Below are 26,078 nucleotides of genomic sequence, written 5' to 3'. Positions count from 1 at the left end.
ACAAATATTCGGATCATAGCTCTGGCGTGGCTCCTCTCCCACACGTCCACGTCTTCGACTTCGGCCTCGTCCTCTGTTTACACCAACTGCGTAATACATGGTCATGGTTGCCACATGCAGCTCCTTTTCACACTTGTCCCTTTTGGTTGTCTTACGCGTCTCAACTTGGTTCTGAGCATGGCGAGCATATCGGCGAACGTCAGCCAAACGAGGACCCTCACACCATCCCACGTAAATGTTCTTTACTTCAGTGGCGACATCTATATAATATTGTCTGGGTCCCGTTAAAACATGTATTTTTCCCATCTAATTCCTTGTTTGCTTTAAAACAAGTATTCCCCATTTTCTATCCCTTCAGTAGCCAACCAGTTTGTATGGAGTACACTGGAGCAACTTGACTGATCAGTAAAACACTGCTTTTGTTGTCACCGCAAGGCTTCCCCCGTCGGTTGTTTCACTGAGACACTACTGAGTAACTACAACTCAACACAGTTTATACACATAACATTCATATACATACTAACAAACAAACAAACAATAATTTATCGCAATTTTCTCATCTCTGTTTGAACGTACACCCAGGTAAATATTCCTGTAGTCTTCTCATACCGACTATGGACCCATTCATTGTTTAACTTCACTGTTTTGCAAATCCTAATTGGATATTACACATTGACATTGAACTTTACTGGATAAGCAGGTCTTCATTGCATTCAGCAGCCTATATGTGAGCATTTATGTGTAAGCTGTTCTTCTTTGCATTTATCAGCAGCAAGCAATTCTTCACTGCACATGCATATGTAAATAGTAAAACAATTCCAATGTGTTAGCGAAACCTTCTATATCACAGTGGTTTCTAAGGTCTATTTTAAGTTCTTTGCCATCAGTGAGATGACATTGTTTACAAAGTGTGTCAAATTATCACTGAAGATCTTTTCAGGAATTTCAAATCTAGAAATGAGTTATTTTACGCGTGATTTTGCTACTGAGAGTGCATCTGCTTGTGCACATGGAAATATTTCAGACCATTTGGTAAAAACCTCTGTTGTCACTGAGCAGAATCGTTTCCCTTAACATTAATTTAGTTCAATGAAATCTACAAAATAATGAAATAATGAAATCCAAACAAATATGTTGAAAAAGATACACTGGCTTAGGGAATTATCTTCGTTTTGGTCTTAGATTGCCCTGTGGAATGTATTTTGCACATATTTGACCTGCTAGACAAAACTTTATTCATTTATTTATTCTAAAAAAATGTTTTTAATAATTAGTAAAACCATATGCTGTAAAAACCTGGTTCATTATTGCTTCCATCCCTCCTGTTGAGACATGACATGGTCCGTGGCTCAATACTGCAGCATATTTAAACAAATTCTTTGGCAGTATGGTTTTCCTTCCGGTCATTCATACGAGTCTATTGTAGATGGCAATTGAATAACATCTAATAATGCTAAAATATTTGTAGTTTATACATTTAGCTGTGGATGTCAACATACCTGTTTTTCCAATGCTGTGTTAACACATGTACAGTTGAGAAGGCATACTGACTGTCAGTGTAAACGTTAACAACCTTTTTGTTATTTAATTTACAAGCTTCAGTTAAAGCTACCAATTCGACTGCTTGAACAGAGTAATTTTTTGGTAGTGGTTGTTTTAAGAAAACTTCAGTTTCTGTTACTACTGCAAATCCTGTAGCATTTGTGCCATCAGGGTTTTTTTCTTTGATCTGTTGAATAAATATAGTTATTTCTGCATTTTCATAATGTATATCAGTTAAGTCTGGCCTGGGTAAAACACTGATGGTTATTTCTGACATGCAATCATGAGGCTTTCCATCTGTGGGGTAGGTAGCAGTGTGGATGGATTAAGTGTAGCACATCTCTCGACAACAAGGTGTGGCTGTGAAAGAAGAACTGTTATGTAGGAGAGATGTCTGGTAAAGATATTTTGTTAAGTAACCATATCACAGCCACTGCATGAGGTACCTTAAGTGTTAATGGGTGAAATAACACCATTATTGTTGATGCCTGCACTGCCAATGGCTTCTGGCCATTGATTCAAAAGTACGATCTCGTCCCTTTTTCCCCTTTCAGTGGACACTGGCCCCTAATTACCGCAATTCAGCAGGGGGTCTTTCATTAGGAGTACTGGACTCCCCCGTGCACGGTTTCAGCTCCGACCCTGGACAGCGGAAAAAACGTTGAGATCTGGTTTGAGGACCCAATTGTTGAGAAAAGTCTCTCAATGAGACTCAGAGTTGCTGGAGTCAGTTAATGCAAAGGTTTAATCTTGCAGCAAGTTCAAGAATGTGTGTGTGTATGGGTGTATGTGTGCGAACGTGTGTGAGTTTGTGTGTGTGAGAGTTTAAAGAACCTGTAATCCACAGGCAGGCCTTAACTAGTATGGCACGGGTCCAGCCTGTCTCATCTTTTTTGGAAGGTCCAGCGCTCGGCCGTAACCCTTCTGTCTGTTTGGACTCTCACATACATTCGGTTAATCATAGAAAAACGAGAACAAAACTTTTTAGCCCCTTAAATTCATAAAACAGACATGGTGCAGTTATTTCCATTGTAGAAAATAAGAGTAATCACCACCATTCCTATAAATTCTGGATATTCTAACAATCTGAATCTTTTTTAAATGTTCGATGAAGCCCTTTGCTGTTCTGTTTAGAGACTCAGCTGATCATAAACCAAGTTTTGCTCTTGAACCAAGCTTCTAAACTCTTCACCTTTTTCATTTCTCAGTTAGTATTCACTTTAAAACTGATTAAAAGAAAAATTAAATGAATGCCTATCAACAAATGTGGGATCTAAACTCTAGTGCTTCCTCTAAAATAATTTCCTTTCTCAATTCAGAAATGTGTGTGTGTAAGTCACAACACCCGTGACACCAAAACGGCTTTCTTTTCTCTCTTTTCTCTACACTCTGCACTGTGAGCACACACAACAAATCAGAAAGGCTTTTTTCTCTCTTTTCTACATTATGGACTGTGGGGACACAAAACCGCTCTCTCTTTTTTTTTTTTTGATTGTGTGCCAGGGCGTTGTCTCACGTATTAGATTATGCTTAAGATACGAATGAGTTTATCAGTCACATCAGAATCCATATATACTGATCCTCCCGTAATAAAATGGTCGGATCTTATCAAACACACTTTGTTTCTTGTGACAAGTCAGCGAAACAGCGTATACACGTCAAGACACTGAATCAAGTTTGCCACAAGAACTCATAAGTTTGGCAGTATTGCTCTGCCGTCAGCAATCATACACCCATTTTATTTTCATGAGACATGTGCAGGCACCTGTTCATCTACTGTTCTATCACTATGAATTAGTTTATCTATTATCAATAAGGATACTTCTACAACTACTATCAAAGTATGTCCGGACTTCTTATGTTGTCAGTTGCTATATATGAATAAGTGGGTTGCTACTGAAAAGCATTAAGCATGTCACACAGCCCAAACATATAACATTTCAGGACACACCACACAGTTAACAACCACAGTGAAGCGTGTCAAAGCCCAAACATGTAACATTCAACAGGACACTTACACAACACATTCAAATCAAACAGTCAGACAACATACAAGAACCTATACCCCAGCCGGCATTGCTCCCTGCCTATTTTCCTACAACTCACTATGTGTGTGCACACCTTTATTCACAAACTCTTCAACTTATACTCTTTTACCGAAGCTGCTACAGCTCGATTGGCCAAATACCCTTAGATCCTATTTCGGTGAATTTGACATCTGCCTTGCATGTAACAGATTAGCGGTTTAGCAGTTTTAATTTAGTTTGAGTGAAGGAATTCATTTTATAGCAAAATCCGAAATCGTGAAGAACTCATGGAAGTAAGCTTATTCTCGGATTCCTGAATCTTTAGATTTGCTCTTTCTTTTACTGCAAAGTACAACGTTGAGCAGCACTAATGAGTTGTTTCTATTTTTGGCAGGCTTTACCTTTGCGGATGAAGCCCTTTCTGTCTGTGCAAAAGAAATCTTGTTACTGTGCAGAGTGACTTCTCTGAGTAGAGTCGCCTTACTTGTTGCGACTGTGCCAATGTTCGAAGCTGGAGTGCAAAGTTGTTGCTTGAATGGTGCTCGCTGGAGCGTGCGGTAGTGTAAAGTTATACCATTTAAAAGGGCTGAAGAGTGCTCAGTGCAGCGGGTGGGCCGAGGTGCAAAGTGACACTATGGCCATAAAAAGAACACCGCTACAAGTGCGCATTGTGCCAGGAAGGGCCCTCGGACGTGAACCAGTGGACAGTTATCGCTTCTCGGCCTTTTGGCTAAGATCAAGTGTAGTATCTGTTCTTATCAGTTTAATGTCTGATGTGTCCTCTATGCGAGGACTACATATTAAATGGATTTGTATCAATAGGAGTTGAAAAAGGAGCTTGCTCCGTTCACTCCAAGCATCGACCCGGTACTGTAGTGCCCCTGGGAACGGTGCGCTCTCCTCTGCTCTTGTGAAAAAGCAAACAGCGGTGCAGGATGGAGGTTTCAGGGAGCCCAAGATGAAACTTTCTTTTAGTCTGCTGAGAAAAGAGAGTGAATGCGAAGTAGACTTTAACACGGCTCTGGGAGCGAGCCGAGTGCGGGCTAACCAGGCGAATTGCTTGAAAGAAACGCGACACCGAATGAGCGGTCAGAACAAAGCCTCAATACGGTGTTCCTGTGATGTTTTTATAAAATGCGGTGGAAAAAAAAGGTGTGAATGCCCCATAGAAAACTAAAAGGTGGAGCGGAAGTGTTCGGCTGCAAGAAGGTGTGAATGTCCGACTATATTTGGTGAAAAGCAGGTGAAGCAAGGTCTGAATGCCCAACCTTACATCATCAAAAGCGAGATCAGAGGTTTTTGGCTGCAAGAAGGCCATAGTTTGCCAAAAGTGGGTAAGGTGCGAATGACCGACTAAATATCAACAAAAGTGGGGGCGGAGGTCTTCGGATGCAAGTGGGTGTGAATATCCCACCATAGAAGTATGGTGGAGAGGAAGCTGTGAATGGCCGACCATAGTTTGCAAAAAGCGGGTGAGAAAAGGTGTGAATGTCCAACCATACATGATCAAAACAGGGAGCGGAGGTGTTTGGCTGCGACAAGGTGTGAATGTCCACCCATAATTAATGAAAAGCGGGCAAGAAGTAGGTTCGAATGCCCAACCATACATCAACAAAAGCAGGAGTGGATGTGTTCGGCTACAAGAAGGTTTGAATGTCCGACCATAGTTGGTAAAAAGTGGGTATGAAAAGGTTCGAATGCCCAAGTTCAGCTGAAAAAAACTGTGTTCGGCTGCAAAAAGGTGTGAATGTTTGACTAAAGTTTGTAAGACAAGGTTCGAATGCCTGACAATGTATGATCAAAAGCGGGAGCGGAGGTGTTCAGCTGCAAGAAGGTCTAAATGTCCATCATTAATTGCTAGAAAACATGAAAGAAAATTTTCGAAAATCAATCTGCACATGATCATAAGTGGGAGAGGAGGTGTTCAGCTGCAAGAAGGTGTGAATGTCCTACCATAATTGCTGAAAAATGTGTTAGAAACGGTAAGAATGCCGGACCATACATCATCAAAAGCTAGAGAGGTGGTGTTCGGCTGCAAGTAGGTGTGAATGTCTGACTAAAGTTCAAATATATTAACAAAAGCGGGAGGAGAGGTCTTCGGATGAGTGGTTGAGAATTTCCAACCATAATCTAAAAAATGCGGTGAAAAAAAAGGTGTGATAGAAACCTAAAAGGTGGAGCGGAAGTGTTCGGCTGCAAGAAGGTGTGAATGTCCGTCTATAGTTGGTGAAAAGCAGGAAAAGCAAGGTCTGAATGCCCAATCTTACATCATCAAAAGCGAGATCAGAGGTGTTTGGCTGCAAGAAAACGGGTAAGGTGTGAATGACCGACTAAATATCAACAAAAGTGGGGGCGGAGGTCTTCGGATGCAAGTGGGTGTGAATATCCCACCATACAAGTATGGTGGAGAGGAAGCTGTGAATGTCCGACCATGGTTTGTAAAACCCGGGTAAGACAAGGTGCGAATGTCCGACAATGTATGATCAAAAGAGGGAGCGGAGGTGTTCGGCTGCAAGGTCTGAATTTCCAACCATAATTTGTAAACACCGTTGAAGAAAAGCCTCGAAAGCCCGACTATACACCATCAAAAGCGGGAGCAGAGGTGTTCAGCTGCAAGAAGGTCTGAATGTCCACCAATAATTACTGAAAAATGGGTAAGAAGAGGTGTGAATGCCCAACTATACATCATCAAAAGCAGAAGTGGATGTGTTCGGCCACAAGAAGGTTTGAATGTCCGAGCATAGTTTGTAAAAGGCGGGTAAGAAAAGGTTTGAATGCCCGAACATACACCATCAAAAGAGGGAGCGGAGGTGTTCCGCTGTAAGAAGGTGTGAATGTCCAACCATAGTTGGTAAAAAGCGGGTAAGAAAAGGTTAAAATACCCGACTCTACACAATCAATAGCGGGAGCGGAGTTGTTCGGCTAAAAGAAGGTGTGAAAGTCCGACCATGGTTTGTAAAAAGCGGGTAAGAAAAGGTTCGAATGCAAAAATATACACCATCAAAAGCGGAAGCCGAGGTGTTCGGCTGCAAGTAGGTCTGAATGTCCACCCATAATTAATGAAAAGCGGGCAACAAGTAGGTTCGAATGCCCAACCATACATCAACAAAAGCAGGAGTGGATGTGTTTGGCTACAAGAAGGTTTGAATGTCCAACCATAGTTTGTAAAAAGCGGGTAAGAAAAGGTGCGAATGCCCGAAAATACACCATCAAAAGAGGGAGCGGAGGTGTTCCGCTGTAAGATGGTGCGAATGTCCGACCATAGTTGGTAAAAAGCGGGTAAGAAAAGGTTCGAATGCCCGAATATATACCATCATAAGCGGAAGCGGAGGTGTTCGGCTGCAAGAAGGTGTGAACGTCCGACCAAAGTTTGTAAAAAGCAGTTAAGAAAAGGTTTGAATATCCAACCAAACATAATCAAAAGTGGGAGCAGAGCTGTTCGACTGCAAGTAGGTGTGAATTTCCACCCATAATTCCTGAAAAATGGGTAAGAAAAGGTGCGAATGCCCAACCATACATCATCAAAAGAAGAAGTGGATGTGTTCTGCTACAAGAAGGTTTGAATGTCCGACCATAGCTTGTAAAAAGTGGGTAAGAAAAAGTTCGAGTGCTCGAACATACACCATCAAATTTGGGAGCGGAGGTGTTCCGCTGTAAGACGGTGTGAATGTCCGACCATAATTGGTAAAAAGCGGGTAAGAAAAGGTTAAAATACCCGACTGTACACAATCAATAGCGGGAGCGGAGTTGTTCGGCTACAAGAAGGTGTGAAAGTCCGACCATGGTTTGTAAAACGCGGGTAAGACAAGGTGCGAATGCCCGACAATGTATGATCAAAAGAGGGAGCGGAGGTGTTCGGCTGCAAGGTCTGAATTTCCAACCATAATTTGTAAACACCGTTGAAGAAAAGCCTCGAAAGCCCGACTATACACCATCAAAAGCGGGAGCAGAGGTGTTCAGCTGCAAGAAGGTCTGAATGTCCACCAATAATTACTGAGAAATGGGTAAGAAAAGGTGTGAATGCCCAACTATACATCATCACAAGCAGAAGTGGATGTGTTCGGCCACAAGAAGGTTTGAATGTCCGACCATAGTTTGTAAAAGGCGGGTAAGAAAAGGTTTGAATGCCCGAACATACACAATCAAAAGAGGGAGCGGAGGTGTTTCGCTGCAAGAAGGTGTGAATGTCCGAGCATAGTTTGTAAAAGGCGGGTAAGAAAAGGTTCGAATGCCAGAACATACACCATCAAAAGAGGGAGCGGAGGTTTTCCGCTGTAAGAAGGTGTGAATGTCCGACCATAGTTGGTAAAAAGCGGGTAAGAAAAGGTTAAAATACCCGACTCTACACAATCAATAGCGGGAGCGGAGTTGTTCGGCTAAAAGAAGGTGTGAAAGTCCGACCATGGTTTGTAAAAAGCGGGTAAGAAAAGGTTCGAATGCAAAAATACACACCATCAAAAGCGGAAGCCGAGGTGTTCGGCTGCAAGTAGGTGTGAATGTCCAACCATAATTAATGAAAAGCGGGCAACAAGTAGGTTCGAATGCCCAACCATACATCAACAAAAGCAGGAGTGGATGTGTTTGGCTACAAGAAGGTTTGAATGTCCGAGCATAGTTTGTAAAAAGCGGGTAAGAAAAGGTGCGAATGCCCGACAATGTATGATCAAAAGAGGGAGCAGAGGTGTTCCGCTGTAAGATGGTGCGAATGTCCGACCATAGTTGGTATAAAGCGGGTAAGAAAAGGTTCGAATGCCCGAATATATACCATCATAAGCGGAAGCGGAGGTGTTTGGCTGCAAGAAGGTGTGAACATCCGACCAAAGTTTGTAAAAAGCAGTTAAGAAAAGGTTCGAATATCCAACCAAACATAATCAAAAGTGGGAGCAGAGCTGTTCGACTGCAAGTAGGTGTGAATTTCCACCCATAATTCCTGAAAAATGGGTAAGAAAAGGTGCGAATGCCCAACCATACATCATCAAAAGAAGAAGTGGATGTGTTCTGCTACAAGAAGGTTTGAATGTCCGACCATAGCTTGTAAAAAGTGGGTAAGAAAAAGTTCGAATGCTCGAACATACACCATCAAATTTGGGAGCGGAGGTGTTCCGCTGTAAGACGTTGTGAATGTCCGACCATAATTGGTAAAAAGCGGGTAAGAAAAGGTTAAAATACCCGACTGTACACAATCAATAGCGGGAGCGGAGTTGTTCGGCTACAAGAAGGTGTGAAAGTCCGACCATGGTTTGTAAAACGCGGGTAAGACAAGGTGCGAATGCCCGACAATGTATGATCAAAAGAGGGAGCGGAGGTGTTCGGCTGCAAGGTCTGAATTTCCAACCATAATTTGTAAACACCGTTGAAGAAAAGCCTCGAAAGCCCGACTATACACCATCAAAAGCGGGAGCAGAGGTGTTCAGCTGCAAGAAGGTCTGAATGTCCACCAATAATTACTGAGAAATAGGTAAGAAAAGGTGTGAATGCCCAACTATACATCATCACAAGCAGAAGTGGATGTGTTCGGCCACAAGAAGGTTTGAATGTCCGACCATAGTTTGTAAAAGGCGGGTAAGAAAAGGTTTGAATGCCCGAACATACACAATCAAAAGAGGGAGCGGAGGTGTTCCGCCATAAGAAGGTGTGAATGTCCGACCGTAGTTGCTAAAAAGTGGGTAAGAAAAGGTTAAAATACCCGACTGTACACAATCAATAGCGGGAGCGAATGTGTTCGGCTACAAGAAGGTGTGAAAGTCCGACCATGTTTTGTAAATAGCGGGTAAGAAAAGGTGCGAATGCCCGACAATGTATGATCAAAAGAGGGAGCGGAGGTTTTCGGCTAAAAGAAGGTCTGAATGTCCAACCATAATTTGTAAAAACCGGGGAAGAAAAGGCTCGAAAGCCCGACTATACACCATCAAAAGCGGGAGCAGAGGGGTTCAGCTGCAAGAAGGTCTCAATGTCCATCAATAATTGCTAAAAAACATGAAAGAAAATTTTCGAATATCAAACCGCACATGATCATATGCGGGAGAGGAGGTGTTCAGCTGCAAGAAGGTGTGAATGTCCACCCATGATTCCTGAAAAATGGGTAAAAAAAGGTGCGAATGCCCAACCATACATCATCAAAAGCAGGTGTGAATATCAGATCATAATTTGCAAAAACCTGATGAGAAATGGTGAGAATGCCCGACTATACACCATCAAATGCGGGAGCGGAGGTGTTCGGCTGTGAGTAGGTGTGAATGTCCGACCATACTTGCTGAAAAATATGACAAAGCAGTTTTCACTTGGTTTGAGTGAAGGATTTCATTTTATATAGAAATCCGAAATTGTGTAGAACTCGTGGAAATAAGTTTATTCTCGGATTCTTAAAGGTTTAGTGTTGTTCTTTGGTATACTGCAAAGTAATACTTTTTATTTTGTTGAAACCGATTCAGACATGGATAAATATCAAGGAAAAAGCAGTTTTAACTTGGTTTGAGTGAAGGAATTCATTTTATATCAAAATCCGAAATTGTGTAGAACTCGTGGAAATAAGTTTATTCTCGGATTCCTAAAGGTTTAGTGTTGTTCTTTGGTATACTGCAAAGTAATACTTTCTATTTTGTTGAAACCGATTAAGTTAAAACTGCTTTGTCCTTCATATTTATCCATGTCATAATAGCTTTAAACAAAAAAGAACGTTGTACTTTGCAGGATAGGAAAGAACAACACTAAACCTTTAGGAATCCGAGAATAATCTTCTTTTCACGAGTTCTACACAATTTCGGATTTTGATATAAAATGAATGCCTTCACTCAAACCAAGTTAAAACTGCTTTGTCCTTCATATTTATTCATGTCTAAATAGCTTTAAACAAAAAAGAACGTTGTACTTTGCAGGATAGGAAAGAACAACTCTAAACCTTTTCAGGAATCCGAGAATAAGCGTCGATTGACGAGTTCTACACAATTTCGGATTTTGATATAAAATGAATTCGTTCACTCAAACCAAGTTAAAACTGCTTTTGTCCTTCATATTTATCCATGTCTGAATAGGTTTCAACAAAAAAGAAAGTATTACTTTGCAGTATACCAAAGAACAACACTAAACCTTTAGAAATCCGAAAATAAGCTTCTTATCACCAGTTCTACACAATTTCGGATTTTGATATAAAATGAATTCCTTCACTCAAACCAAGTTAAAACTGCTTTGTCCTTAATATTTATCCATGTCTGAATAGGTTTCAACAAAAAAGAAAGTATTACTTTGCAGTATACCAACGAACAACACTAAACCTTTAGGAATCCGAGAATAAGCTTCTTTTCACCAGTTCTACACAATTTTGGATTTTGATATAAAATGGATTCCTTCACTCAAACCAAGTTAAAACTGCTTTGTCCTTCATATTTATCCATGTCTGAATGGGTTTCAACAAAATAGAAAGTATTACTTTGCAGTATACCAAAGAACAACACTAAACCTTTAGCAATCCGAGAATAAGCTTCTTTTCACCAGTTCTACACAATTTTGGATTTTGATATAAAATGAATTCCTTCACTCAAACCAAGTTAAAACTGCTTTGTCCTTCATATTTATCCATGTCTGAATCGGTTTCAACAAAATAGAAAGTATTACTTTGCAGTATACCAAAGAACAACACTAAACCTTTAGGAATCCGAGAATAAACTTATTTCCACGAGTTCTACACAATTTCGGATTTTGATAGAAAATGAATTCCTTCACTCAAACCAAATGAAAACTGCTTTGTCATATTTTTCAGCAAGTATGGTCGGACATTCACACCTACTCACAGCCGAACACCTCCGCTCCCGCATTTGATGGTGTATAGTCGGGCATTCTCACCATTTCTCATCAGGTTTTTGCAAATTATGATCTGACATTCACACCTGCTTTTGATGTTGTATGGTTGGGCATTCGCACCTTTTTTTTACCCATTTTTCAGGAATTATGGGTGGACATTCACACCATCTTGCAGCTGAACACCTCCTCTCCCGCATATGATCATGTGCAGTTTGATATTCGAAAATTTTCTTTCATGTTTTCTAGCAATTATTGATGGACATTGAGACCTTCTTGCAGCTGAACACCTCCGCTCCCGCTTTTGATGATGTATAGTCGGGCTTTCGAGCCTTTTCTTCCCCGGTTTTTACAAATTATGGTTGGACATTCAGACCTTCTTGCAGCCGAAAACCTCCGCTCCCTCTTTTGATCATACATTGTCGGGCATTCGCACCTTTTCTTAACCACTTTTTACAAAACATGGTTGGACTTTCACACTTTCTTGTAGCCGAACACATCCCTTCCCGCTATTGATTGTGTACAGTCGGGTATTTTAACCTTTTCTTACCCGCTTTTTACCAACTACGGTCGGACATTCACACCTTCTTATGGCGGAACACCTCCGCTCCCTCTTTTGATGGTGTAGGTTCGGGCATTCAAACCTTTTCTTACCCGCTTTTTACAAACTATGCTCGGACATTCAAACCTTCTTGTAGCCGAACACATCCAGTCCTGCTTTTGATGATGTATGGTTGGGCATTCGCACCTTTTTTTTTACCCATTTTTGAGGAATTATGGGTGGACATTCACACCTTCTTGCAGCTGAACACCTCCTTTCCCACTTATGATCATGTGCGGTTGGATATTCGAACATTTTTTTTCATGTTTTCTAGCAATTATTGATGGACATTCAGACCTTCTTGCAGCTGAACACCTCCGCTCCCGCTTTTGATGGTGTATAGTCGGGCTTCCGAGCCTTTTCTTCCCCGGTTTTTACAAATTATGGTTGGAAATTCAGACCTTGCAGCCGAAAACCTCCGTTCCCTCTTTTGATCATACATTGTCCGGCATTCGCAACTTTTCTTACCCGCTTTTTACAAACCATGGTCGGACTTTCACACCTTTTAGTAGCCAAACAACTCCGCTCCCGCTATTGATTGTGTACAGTCGGGTATTTTAACCTTTTCTTACCCGCTTTTTACCAATTATGGTGGGACATTCACACCTTCTTACAGCGGAACACCTCCGCTCCCTGTTTTGATCATTTATGGTCTGGCAATACTACCTTTTCTTACCCGTTTTTGAGTTATTATGGCTGGACATTCACAGCTTCTTGCAGCCGAACACCTCTTCTCCCGCTTTTGATGATGAATGGTCCGGCATTCTTACCTTTTCTAACACATTTTTCAGCAATTATTGTTGGTCATTCACACCTTTCTCATCAGCTTTTTACAAATTATGATCTGACATTCACACCTACTTGGACATTCAGACCTACTTGCAGCCGAACACCTCGGCTTCCGCTTTTGATGGTGTATATTTTGGCATTCGAACCTTTTCTTACCCGCTTTTTACAAACCATGGTCGGACTTTCATACCTTCTTTTAGCCGAACAACTCCGCTCCCGCTATTGATTGTGTAGAGTTGGGTATTTTAGCCTTTTCTTACCCGCTTTTTACCAACTATGGTCGGACATTCACACCTTCTTACAGCGGAACACCTCCGCTCCCTCTTTTGATGGTGTATGTTCTGGCATTCGAACCTTTTCTTACCCACTTTTTACAAACTATGCTCGGACATTCACACCTTCTTGCAGTGAAACACCTCCGCTCCCTCTTTTGATGGTGTATGTTCGGGCATTCGCACCTTTACTTACCCGCTTTTTACAAACTATGGTCGTACATTCAAACCTTGTAGCCGAAAACCTCCACTCCCTCTTTTGATCATACTTTGTCGGGCATTCGCACCTTTTCTTACCCGCTTTTTACAAACTATGCTCGGACATTCAAACCTTCTTGTATCCAAACACATCCACTCCTGCTTTTGTTGATGTATGGTTGGGCATTCGAACCTACTTGTTGCCCGCTTTTCATTAATTATGGGTGGACATTCACACCTTGTCACAGCCAAACACCTCCGCTCCCTCTTTTGATCATGTATGGTTGGACATTCGCACCTTTTCTCACCCGCTTTTTGCAAACTATGGTCGGCCATTCACAGCTTCCTCTCCACCATACTTGTATGGTGGGATATTCACACCCACTTGCATCCGAAGATCTCCGCCCCCACTTTTGTTGATATTTAGTCGGTCATTCACACCTTACCTGTTTTCTTGCCGCCAAACACCTCTGATCTCGCTTTTGATGATGTAAGATTGGGCATTCAGACCTTGCTTTTCCTGCTTTTCACCAACTATAGATGGACATTCACACCTTCTTGCAGCCGAACACTTCCGCTCCACCTTTTAGGTTTCTATCACACCTTTTTTTTCACCGCATTTTATAGATTATGGTTGGAAATTCTCAACCACTCATCCGAAGACCTCTCCTCCCGCTTTTGTTAATATATTTGAACTTTAGTCAGACATTCACACCTACTTGTAGCCGAACACCACCTCTCTAGCTTTTGATGAGGTATGGTCCGGGATTCTTACCGTTTCTAACACATTTTTCAGCAATTATGGTAGGATATTCACACCTTCTTGCAGCTGAACACCTCCTCTCCCACTTATGATCATGTGCGGATTGATTTTCGAAAATTTTCTTTCATGTTTTCTAGCAATTAATTATGGACATTTAGACCTTCTTGCAGCTGAACACCTCCGCTCCCGCTTTTGATCATACATTGTCAGGCATTCGCACCTTGTCTTACCCGCTTTTTACAAACTTTAGTCAAACATTCACACCTTTTTGCAGCCGAACACAGTTTTTTGCAGCCGAATTTGGGCATTCGCACCTTTTCATACCCACTTTTTACCAACTATGGTCGGACATTCACACCGTCTTACAGCGGAACACCTCCGCTCCCTCTTTTGATGGTGTATGTTCGGGCATTCGAACCTTTTCTTACCCGCTTTTTACAAACTATGCTCGGACATTCAAACCTTCTTGTAGCCGAACACATCCACTCCTGCTTTTGATGATGTATGGTATGGCATTCGAACCTACTTGTTGCCCGCTTTTCATTAATTAAGGGTGGACATTCACACCTTGTCGCAGCCAAACACCCTGTTTCGATCATGTATGGTTGGACATTCGCACCTTTTCTCACCCGCTTTTTGCAAACTATGGTCGGCCATTCACAGCTTCCTCTCCACCATACTTGTATGGTGGGATATTCACACCCACTTGCATCCGAAGACCTCCGCCCCCACTTTTGTTGATATTTAGTCGGTCATTCGCACCTTACCCGCTTTTGGCAAACTATGGCCTTCTTGCAGCCAAAAACCTCTGATCTCGCTTTTGATGATGTAAGGTTGGGCATTCAGACCTTGCTTCACCTGCTTTTCACCAAATATAGTCGGACATTCACACCTTCTTGCAGCCGAACACTTCCGCTCCACCTTTTAGTTTTCTATGGGGCATTCACACCTTTATTTTCACCGCATTTTATAAAAACACCACAGGAACACCGTATTGAGGCTTTGTTCTGACCGCTCATTCGGTGTCGCGTTTCTTTCAAGCATTTCTCCTGGTTAGCCCGCACTCGGCTCGCTCCCAGAGCCGTGTTAAAGTCTACTTCGCATTCACTCTCTTTTCTCAGCAGACTAAAAGAAACTTCCATCCTGCACCGCTGTTAGCTTTTTCACAAGAGCAGAGGAGAGCGCACCGTTCCCAGCGGCACTGCAGTACCGGGTCGATGCTTGGAGTGAACGGAGCAAGCTCCTTTTTCAACTCCTATTGATAAAAATCCATTTAATATGTAGTCCTTGCATAGACATATCACATATTAAACTGATAAGTACAGATGGATTATGTGCAATTAGTAAAGAGAGTAGAGGACGATCTCTCTCGTTGGAAGTCCTTACCTATATCACTTATTCAATTCAATTCAATTCAATTTTATTTATATAGCGCCAGATTACAACAATTGTCATCTCAAGGCACTTAAGTAATATAGTCCAATTCAAGCCAATTGGAATTCAATTCATTGTAATCATAATCCAATTAATTCATATAGAGCTAATTCAAAAAATTAATATCCTAGCTAAGGAAACCAACAGATTGCACCGAAATGTGTCTTCAGTCCAATCTCCCGTCCTGAGCGTGCCTGTGGCAACTGTGGAAAGGAACGACTCCCTTTTAACAGGAAGAAACCTCTGGCAGAACCAGACTCAGGAAGGGTGGCCATCCGCCTCGACCAGCTGGGGTTTGAGAAGACAGAAAAGAGGGAAAAGAGGGGGGAAAAACACCATAACGCCATTCAAAGGATATCTGTTGGAACAGGGAAACATAGGTTAATAACCACAATAATGTCACATGTACATAAAATCAATTTTGAAATTAAACAGGGGGAAAAAGAGAGCAAAGTGAGGAAAGGTGTGACAGATGAGGTCCCCCAGCAGTCTAAGCCTATAGCAGCTTAACTATGGGATGTTTCAGGATTACCTGAGCCATCCCTAACTGTAAGCTTTATCGAAAAGAAAAGTTTTAAGCCTAATCTTAAAAGTGGAAAGGGTGTCTGCTTCCCGGACATTTACTGGCAGCTTATTCCACAAGAGAGGGGCCTGATAACTGAAGGCTCTACCTCCCATTCTACTTTTAGAAACTCTGGGAACAACAAGTAAACCTGCAGTTTGGGAGCGAAGTGCTCTGTTAGGAAAATATCTTACATTTAAATCTTTAAGATATGATGGAGCTCGGTCATTAAGAACTTTATATGTCAGAAGAAGAATCATAAATTCTATTCTGAATTTAACAGGGAGCCAATGAAGAGAAGCTAAAACTGGAGAAACATGATCTCTCCTGTTAGTTCTCATCAGAACTCTGGCTGCAGCATTTTGGATCAGCTGGAGGCTTTTCAGAGAATATGTGGGACAGCCCAATAATAAGGAATTACAGTAGTCCAATCTTGAAGTAACAAATGCATGAACTAGTTTCTCTGCATCACCCTGAGACAGGATGTTCCTGATTTTAGCAATATTACGAAGGTGAAAGAAGGCAGTCCTAGAAACCAGTTTTATATGTGCGTCAAATGATAAATTCTGGTCAAAAATAACTCCAAGGTTCCTCACTGTAGAACTAGAAGCCAAGGAAATACCATCTAGAGTAACTATATAACTAGACAATTTCTCCCTGAAGCGCTCAGGTCCAAAGAGAACAACTTCAGTTTTGTCTGAATTTAAAAGCAGACAGTTCTGAGTCATCCAGGTCTTTATGTCTTTAAGACAGGCTTGTAGCCTGACCAACCTGTAGGTTTCATCTGGTTTCATAGATAAGTACAGCTGAGTATCATCAGCATAACAATGGAAATTTATGCCATGCTGTCTGATAATGTTACCTAATGGAAGCATGTATAAAGTAAAAAGAATCGGTCCAAGCACAGAACCCTGAGGAACTCCATGACTTACTCCAACGTGTGAGGAAGATTCTTCATTTACAAGAACAAACTGGAATCTATCAGATAAATATGACTTAAACCAGCCTAATGCAGTTCCTTTAATCCCAATAACATGTTCAAGTCTCTGTAACAGAATGCTGTGATCGATCGTATCAAATGCAGCACTGAGATCCAACAGGACAAGCACAGAAACAAGTCCGCTATCAGAGGCTAACAGGAGATCATTGGTAACTTTCACCAGTGCTGTTTCTGTGCTATGATGCACTCTGAATCCTGACTGAAACTCTTCAAACAGATTATTTCTATGTAAATGATCACAAAGTTGAACTGCAACTATTTTTTCAAGAACTTTGGACAAAAAAGGGAGATTGGATATAGGTCGATAATTAGCCAACACTTCTGAATCAAGAGTAGGTTTTTTAAGTAAAGGTTTAATTACAGCAACCTTAAAAGTCTGAGGTACATATCCTGTCAACAAAGACCGATTGATCAAATCCAATATGGAAGTGTCAATTAAGGGGAAAACCTCCTTGAACAGTCTGGTTGGGATTGGGTCTAACATACAAGTTGATGGTTTAGAAGAGACTATTGCTGTTGTTAGCTCAGAAAGATCAACTGGACAGAAGCTGTCTAAATACAATTCAGGTTCGAAAGATACTTCTAAAGCTGCTCTACTTGATGATACATCAGTGATAATAATGGGAAGGATTCCATTAATCTTCTCTCTGATAGAAACAATTTTATTGATGAAGAATCTCATGAAATCATCACTGCTGAGAGTTAAAGGAATACATGGCTCAACAGAGCTCGGACTCTTTGTCAGCCTGGCAACAGTGCTGAAAAGAAACCTGGGATTATTCTTATTCTCTTCTATCAATAATGAATAATACGCAGTTCTAGCTTTACGAAGTGCTTTCTTATACGTTATTAAACTATCTTTCCAGACTAATTGAGACTCTTCTAAATTAGAGGAACGCCACTGTCTCTCCAGCTTTCTTGCAGTCTGGGGAGAGTTACAACCATTAAAATGATGATACTACCAAAAGTTAACTATTTGTTCTCAATGATCCCCATAAAACCATCTGCTACTTGGTTTAAGTCACTAGATTCATGCATCTCCAAATTTCTGTGGAAAAACAAACCACCACGTTTTAGTTTAAAAACCCTACAGAAGACCAAGGACAGTGGTGGATTAGATTTACCTCATTTTCAGCACTATTCCTTAGCCAATAGGTTACAATATATATCAAAATGGTTTAAACCTTGTTGTTGTCACAGTTCCCAGAGACGTTGTAATCGTTGAGGATTCTATATTCACCCCCTCATTAGAGGCACGTGTTGCAGATTGATGACACTGAATCTTCTTCTCTGTTCATTGCTGGCATCATTCCCAGCATCGTAAGTGTTCGTGGCATTGTTAGCCTCTTCTTCTGGATCTTGATATCGAGCATCCTTTTGTATTTCTGGTTTGTAAGTCCTCTCTCTTCGTTCACCGGAGTCTTCGTGTCTTTGTCCTTGAGTTTGGTGATTTTTTCTTCTTTTGATGCCTTGACACAGTGTGACAGGTGATACCACATGGGAGATCCTTTAACTTGGACTGCTGTTCCTGTGCTGCGAAATGGCTGTGCTGCTCAAATGGTCTCTCCTTCATCATATACACAGTTATTTATACATCACCTTCCACCATGAAGCGTTGTCCCTTTTTGTTTCTCTCTTTGTTCTTAAAATGCTGTTATAAATGTCTAAACCAATCCATTAAACTAGATCATTTTGGCAGTAAAGCGATCTACAATGTGCTTGGTCGCAAAGCTGCTCATCTGTGGTAAACAGCTCTTCAGAAAGGCATTCTTCAATTGATTTCACTCATTTTATGTAATAATTTTGTGATTTCCTACAAAACTACACTTCTTCTCCCATCTGTCTGAGTATTTAATATTGTCTGGGTCCCGTTAAAACATGTATTTTTCCCATCTAATTCCTTGTTTGCTTTAAAACAAGTATTCCCCATTTTCTATCCCTTCAGTAGCCAACCAGTTTGTATGGAGTACACTGGAGCAACTTGACTGATCAGTAAAACACTGCTTTTGTTGTCACCGCAAGGCTTCCCCCGTCGGTTGTTTCACTGAGACACTACTGAGTAACTACAACTCAACACAGTTTATACACATAACATTCATATACATACTAACAAACAAACAAACAATAATTTATTGCAATTTTCTCATCTCTGTTTGAACGTACACCCAGGTAAATATTCCTGTAGTCTTCTCATACCGACTATGGACCCATTCATTGTTTAACTTCACTGTTTTGCAAATCCTAATTGAATATTACACATTGACATTGAACTTTACTGGATAAGCAGGTCTTCATTGCATTCAGCAGCCTATATGTGAGCATTTATGTGTAAGCTGTTCTTCTTTGCATTTATCAGCAGCAAGCAATTCTTCACTGCACATGCATATGTAAATAGTAAAACAATTCCAATGTGTTAGCGAAACCTTCTATATCACAGTGGTTTCTAAGGTCTATTTTAAGTTCTTTGCCATCAGTGAGATGACATTGTTTACAAAGTGTGTCAAATTATCACTGAAGATCTTTTCAGGAATTTCAAATCTAGAAATGAGTTATTTTACGCGTGATTTTGCTACTGAGAGTGCATCTGCTTGTGCACATGGAAATATTTCAGACCATTTGGTAAAAACCTCTGTTGTCACTGAGCAGAATCGTTTCCCTTAACATTAATTTAGTTCAATGAAATCTACAAAATAATGAAATAATGAAATCCAAACAAATATGTTGAAAAAGATACACTGGCTTAGGGAATTATCTTCGTTTTGGTCTTAGATTGCCCTGTGGAATGTATTTTGCACATATTTGACCTGCTAGACAAAACTTTATTCATTTATTTATTCTAAAAAAATGTTTTTAATAATTAGTAAAACCATATGCTGTAAAAACCTGGTTCATTATTGCTTCCATCCCTCCTGTTGAGACATGACATGGTCCGTGGCTCAATACTGCAGCATATTTAAACAAATTCTTTGGCAGTATGGTTTTCCTTCCGGTCATTCATACGAGTCTATTGTAGATGGCAATTGAATAACATCTAATAATGCTAAAATATTTGTAGTTTATACATTTAGCTGTGGATGTCAACATACCTGTTTTTCCAATGCTGTGTTAACACATGTACAGTTGAGAAGGCATACTGACTGTCAGTGTAAACGTTAACAACCTTTTTGTTATTTAATTTACAAGCTTCAGTTAAAGCTACCAATTCGACTGCTTGAACAGAGTAATTTTTTGGTAGTGGTTGTTTTAAGAAAACTTCAGTTTCTGTTACTACTGCAAATCCTGTAGCATTTGTGCCATCAGGGTTTTTTTCCTTGATCTGTTGAATAAATATAGTTATTTCTGCATTTTCATAACGTATATCAGTTAAGTCTGGCCTGGGTAAAACACTGATGGTTATTTCTGGCTTTCCATCTGTGGGGTAGGTAGCAGTGTGGATGGATTAAGTGTAGCACATCTCTCGACAACAAGGTGTGGCTGTGAAAGAAGAACTGTTATGTAGGAGAGATGTCTGGTAAAGATATTTTGTTAAGTAACCATATCACAGCCACTGCATGAGGTACCTTAAGTGTTAATGGGTGAAATAACACCATTATTGTTGATGCCTGCACTGCCAATGGCTTCTGGCCATTGATTCAAAAGTACGATCTCGTCCCTTTTTCCCCCTTTCAGTGGACACTGGCCCCTAATTACCGCAATTCAGCAGGGGGTCTTTCATTAGGAGTACTGGACTCCCCCGTGCACGGTTTCAGCTCCGACCCTGGACAGCGGAAAAAACGTTGAGATCTGGTTTGAGGACCCAATTGTTGAGAAAAGTCTCTCAATGAGACTCAGAGTTGCTGGAGTCAGTTAATGCAAAGGTTTAATCTTGCAGCAAGTTCAAGAATGTGTGTGTGTGTGTATGGGTGTATGTGTGCGAACGTGTGTGAGTTTGTGTGTGTGAGAGTTTAAAGAACCTGTTATCCACAGGCAGGCCTTAACTAGTATGGCACGGGTCCAGCCTGTCTCATCTTTTTTGGAAGGTCCAGCGCTCGGCCGTAACCCTTCTGTCTGTTTGGACTCTCACATACATTCGGTTAATCATAGAAAAACGAGAACAAAACTTTTTAGCCCCTTAAATTCATAAAACAGACATGGTGCAGTTATTTCCATTCTAGAAAATAAGAGTAATCACCACCATTCCTATAAATTCTGGATATTCTAACAATCTGAATCTTTTTTAAATGTTCGATGAAGCCCTTTGCTGTTCTGTTTAGAGACTCAGCTGATCATAAACCAAGTTTTGCTCTTGAACCAAGCTTCTAAACTCTTCACCTTTTTCATTTCTCAGTTAGTATTCACTTTAAAACTGATTAAAAGAAAAATTAAATGAATGCCTATCAACAAATGTGGGATCTAAACTCTAGTGCTTCCTCTAAAATAATTTCCTTTCTCAATTCAGAAATGTGTGTGTGTAAGTCACAACACCCGTGACACCAAAACGGCTTTCTTTTCTCTCTTTTCTCTACACTCTGCACTGTGAGCACACACAACAAATCAGAAAGGCTTTTTTTCTCTCTTTTCTACATTATGGACTGTGGGGACACAAAACCGCTCTCTCTTTTTTTTTTTTTTGATTGTGTGCCAGGGCGTTGTCTCACGTAGTAGATTATGCTTAAGATACGAATGAGTTTATCAGTCACATCAGAATCCATACATACTGATCCTCCCGTAATAAAATGGTCGGATCTTATCAAACACACTTTGTTTCTTGTGACAAGTCAGCGAAACAGCGTATACACGTCAAGACACTGAATCAAGTTTGCCACAAGAACTCATAAGTTTGGCAGTATTGCTCTGCCGTCAGCAATCATACACCCATTTTATTTTCATGAGACATGTGCAGGCACCTGTTCATCTACTGTTCTATCACTATGAATTAGTTTATCTATTATCAATAAGGATACTTCTACAACTACTATCAAAGTATGTCCGGACTTCTTATGTTGTCAGTTGCTATATATCAATAAGTGGGTTGCTACTGAAAAGCATTAAGCATGTCACACAGCCCAAACATATAACATTTCAGGACACACCACACAGTTAACAACCACAGTGAAGCGTGTCAAAGCCCAAACATGTAACATTCAACAGGACACTTACACAACACATTCAAATCAAACAGTCAGACAACATACAAGAACCTATACCCCAGCCGGCATTGCTCCCTGCCTATTTTCCTACAACTCACTATGTGTGCGCACACCTTTATTCACAAACTCTTCAACTTATACTCTTTTACCGAAGCTGCTACAGCTCGATTGGCCAAATACCCTTAGATCCTATTTCGGTGAATTTGACATCTGCCTTGCATGTAACAGATTAGCGGTTTAGCAGTTTTAATTTAGTTTGAGTGAAGGAATTCATTTTATAGCAAAATCCGAAATCGTGAAGAACTCATGGAAGTAAGCTTATTCTCGGATTCCTGAATCTTTAGATTTGCTCTTTGTTTTACTGCAAAGTACAACGTTGAGCAGCACTAATGAGTTGTTTCTATTTTTGGCAGGCTTTACCTTTGCGGATGAAGCCCTTTCTGTCTGTGCAAAAGAAATCTTGTTACTGTGCAGAGTGACTTCTCTGAGTAGAGTCGCCTTACTTGTTGCGACTGTGCCAATGTTCGAAGCTGGAGTGCAAAGTTGTTGCTTGAATGGTGCTCGCTGGAGCGTGCGGTAGTGTAAAGTTATACCATTTAAAAGGGCTGAAGAGTGCTCAGTGCAGCGGGTGGGCCGAGGTGCAAAGTGACACTATGGCCATAAAAAGAACACCGCTACAAGTGCGCATTGTGCCAGGAAGGGCCCTCGGACGTGAACCAGTGGACAGTTATCGCTTCTCGGCCTTTTGGCTAAGATCAAGTGTAGTATCTGTTCTTATTAGTTTAATGTCTGATGTGTCCTCTATGCGAGGACTACATATTAAATGGATTTGTATCAATAGGAGTTGAAAAAGGAGCTTGCTCCGTTCACTCCAAGCATCGACCCGGTACTGTAGTGCCCCTGGGAACGGTGCGCTCTCCTCTGCTCTTGTGAAAAAGCAAACAGCGGTGCAGGATGGAAGTTTCAGGGAGCCCAAGATGAAACTTTCTTTTAGTCTGCTGAGAAAAGAGAGTGAATGCGAAGTAGACTTTAACACGGTTCTGGGAGCGAGCCGAGTGCGGGCTAACCAGGAGAATTGCTTGAAAGAAACGCGACACCGAATGAGCGGTCAGAACAAAGCCTCAATACGGTGTTCCTGTGGTGTTTTTATAAAATGCGGTGAAAAAAAAGGTGTGAATGCCCCATAGAAAACTAAAAGGTGGAGCGGAAGTGTTCGGCTGCAAGAAGGTGTGAATGTCCGACTATATTTGGTGAAAAGCAGGTGAAGCAAGGTCTGAATGCCCAACCTTACATCATCAAAAGCGAGATCAGAGGTTTTTGGCTGCAAGAAGGCCATAGTTTGCCAAAAGTGGGTAAGGTGCGAATGACCGACTAAATATCAACAAAAGTGGGGGCGGAGGTCTTCGGATGCAAGTGGGTGTGAATATCCTACCATAGAAGTATGGTGGAGAGGAAGCTGTGAATGGCCGACCATAGTTTGCAAAAAGCGGGTGAGAAAAGGTGCGAATGTCCAACCATACATGATCAAAACAGGGAGCGGAGGTGTTTGGCTGCGACAAGGTGTGAATGTCCACCCATAATTAATGAAAAGCGGGCAACAAGTAGGTTCGAATGCCCGACCATACATCATCAAAAGCAGGAGTGGATGTGTTCGGCTACAAGAAGGTTTGAATGTCCGAGCATAGTTTGTAAAAAGCGGGTAAGAAAAGGTTCGAATGCCTGAACATACATCATCAAAAGCAGGACTGGATGTGTTCGGCTACAAGAAGGTTTGAATGTCCGACCATAGTTGGTAAAAAGTGGGTATGAAAAGGTTCGAATGCCCAAAATCGGCTGAAAAAAACTGTGTTCGGCTGCAAAAAGGTGTGAATGTTTGACTAAAGTTTGTAAGACAAGGTTCGAATGCCTGACCATGTATGATCAAAAGCGGGAGCGGAGGTATTCAGCTGCAAGAAGGTCTAAATGTCCATCATTAATTGCTAGAAAACATGAAAGAAAATTTTCGAAAATCAATCTGCATATGATCATAAGTGGGAGAGGAGGTGTTCAGCTGCAAGAAGGTGTGAATGTCCTACCATAATTGCTGAAAAATGTGTTAGAAACGGTAGGAATGCCGGACCATACATCATCAAAAGCTAGAGAGGTGGTGTTCGGCTGCAAGTAGGTGTGAATGTCTGACTAAAGTTCAAATATATTAACAAAAGCGGGAGGAGAGCTCTTCGGATGAGTGGTTGAGAATTTCCAACCGTAATCTATAAAATGCGGTGAAAAAAAAGGTGTGATAGAAACCTAAAAGGTGGAGCGGAAGTGTTCGGCTGCAAGAAGGTGTGAATGTCCGTCTATAGTTGGTGAAAAGCAGGAAAAGCAAGGTCTGAATGCCCAATCTTACATCATCAAAAGCGAGATCAGAGGTGTTTGGCTGCAAGAAAACGGGTTAAGTGTGAATGACCGACTAAATATCAACAAAAGTGGGGGCGGAGGTCTTCGGATGCAAGTGGGTGTGAATATCCCACCATACAAGTATGGTGGAGAGGAAGCTGTGAATATCCGACCATGGTTTGTAAAACGCGGGTAAGACAAGGTGCGAATGTCCGACAATGTATGATCAAAAGAGGGAGCGGAGGTGTTCGGCTGCAAGGTCTGAATTTCCAACCATAATTTGTAAACACCGTTGAAGAAAAGCCTCGAAAGCCCGACTATACACCATCAAAAGCGGGAGCAGAGGTGTTCAGCTGCAAGAAGGTCTGAATGTCCACCAATAATTACTGAAAAATGGGTAAGAAAAGGTGTGAATGCCCAACTATACATCATCAAAAGCAGAAGTGGATGTGTTCGGCCACAAGAAGGTTTGAATGTCCGACCATAGTTTGTAAAAGGCGGGTAAGAAAAGGTTTGAATGCCCGAACATACACAATCAAAAGAGGGAGCGGAGGTGTTTCGCTGCAAGAAGGTGTGAATGTCCGAGCATAGTTTGTAAAAAGTGGGTAAGAAAAGGTTCGAATGCCCGAACATACACCATCAAAAGAGGGAGCGGAGGTGTTCCGCTGCAAGAAGGTGTGAATGTCCGAGCATAGTTTGTAAAAAGCGGGTAAGAAAAGGTTCCAATGCCCGAACATACACCATCAAAAGAGGGAGCGGAGGTGTTCCGCTGTAAGAAGGTGTGAATGTCCAACCATAGTTGGTAAAAAGCGGGTAAGAAAAGGTTAAAATAACCGACTCTACACAATCAATAGCGGGAGCGGAGTTGTTCGGCTAAAAGAAGGTGTGAAAGTCCGACCATGGTTTGTAAAAAGCGGGTAAGAAAAGGTTCGAATGCAAAAATATACACCATCAAAAGCGGAAGCCGAGGTGTTCGGCTGCAAGTAGGTCTGAATGTCCACCCATAATTAATGAAAAGCGGGCAACAAGTAGGTTCGAATGCCCAACCATACATCAACAAAAGCAGGAGTGGATGTGTTTGGCTACAAGAAGGTTTGAATGTCCGAGCATAGTTTGCAAAAAGCGGGTAAGAAAAGGTGCAAATGCCCGACAATGTATGATGAAAAGAGGGAGTGGAGGTTTTCGGCTACAAGAAGGTTTGAATGTCCAACCATAGTTTGTAAAAAGCGGGTAAGAAAAGGTGCGAATGCCCGAACATACACCATCAAAAGAGGGAGCGGAGGTGTTCCGCTGTAAGATGGTGCGAATGTCCGACCATAGTTGGTAAAAAGCGGGTAAGAAAAGGTTCGAATGCCCGAATATATACCATCATAAGCGGAAGCGGAGGTGTTCGGCTGCAAGAAGGTGTGAACGTCCGACCAAAGTTTGTAAAAAGCAGTTAAGAAAAGGTTCGAATATCCAACCAAACATAATCAAAAGTGGGAGCAGAGCTGTTCGACTGCAAGTAGGTGTGAATTTCCACCCATAATTCCTGAAAAATGGGTAAGAAAAGGTGCGAATGCCCAACCATACATCATCAAAAGAAGAA

The 26,078-nt window shown here is 41.3% G+C and overlaps 2 non-coding genes and 1 pseudogene across 2 annotated transcripts; 2 read left to right on the top strand and 1 right to left on the bottom strand.

The window, feature by feature from the left end:
- Positions 1-4,279: 4,279 nt before the first annotated feature.
- LOC140307990 (U2 spliceosomal RNA) lies at positions 4,280-4,470 on the top strand. Its single transcript, XR_011916005.1, has one exon. It is a non-coding gene; the product is annotated as a U2 spliceosomal RNA (small nuclear RNA).
- Positions 4,471-15,162: 10,692 nt separating this feature from the next.
- Positions 15,163-15,339, bottom strand: LOC140308059 (U2 spliceosomal RNA; annotated as a pseudogene).
- A 7,501-nt stretch (positions 15,340-22,840) lies between these two features.
- Positions 22,841-23,031, top strand: LOC140308017 (U2 spliceosomal RNA). Its single transcript, XR_011916030.1, has one exon. It is a non-coding gene; the product is annotated as a U2 spliceosomal RNA (small nuclear RNA).
- Positions 23,032-26,078: the final 3,047 nt, after the last annotated feature.

This window comes from Leuresthes tenuis, unplaced genomic scaffold, assembly GCF_036924035.1.
Source record: "Leuresthes tenuis unplaced genomic scaffold, fLeuTen1.0.hap1 SCAF_5, whole genome shotgun sequence".
Lineage (NCBI taxonomy): Eukaryota > Metazoa > Chordata > Actinopteri > Atheriniformes > Atherinopsidae > Leuresthes > Leuresthes tenuis.
Note: the sequence above shows the minus strand (reverse complement) of the source record. Positions and strands in the feature narration are given on the sequence as shown.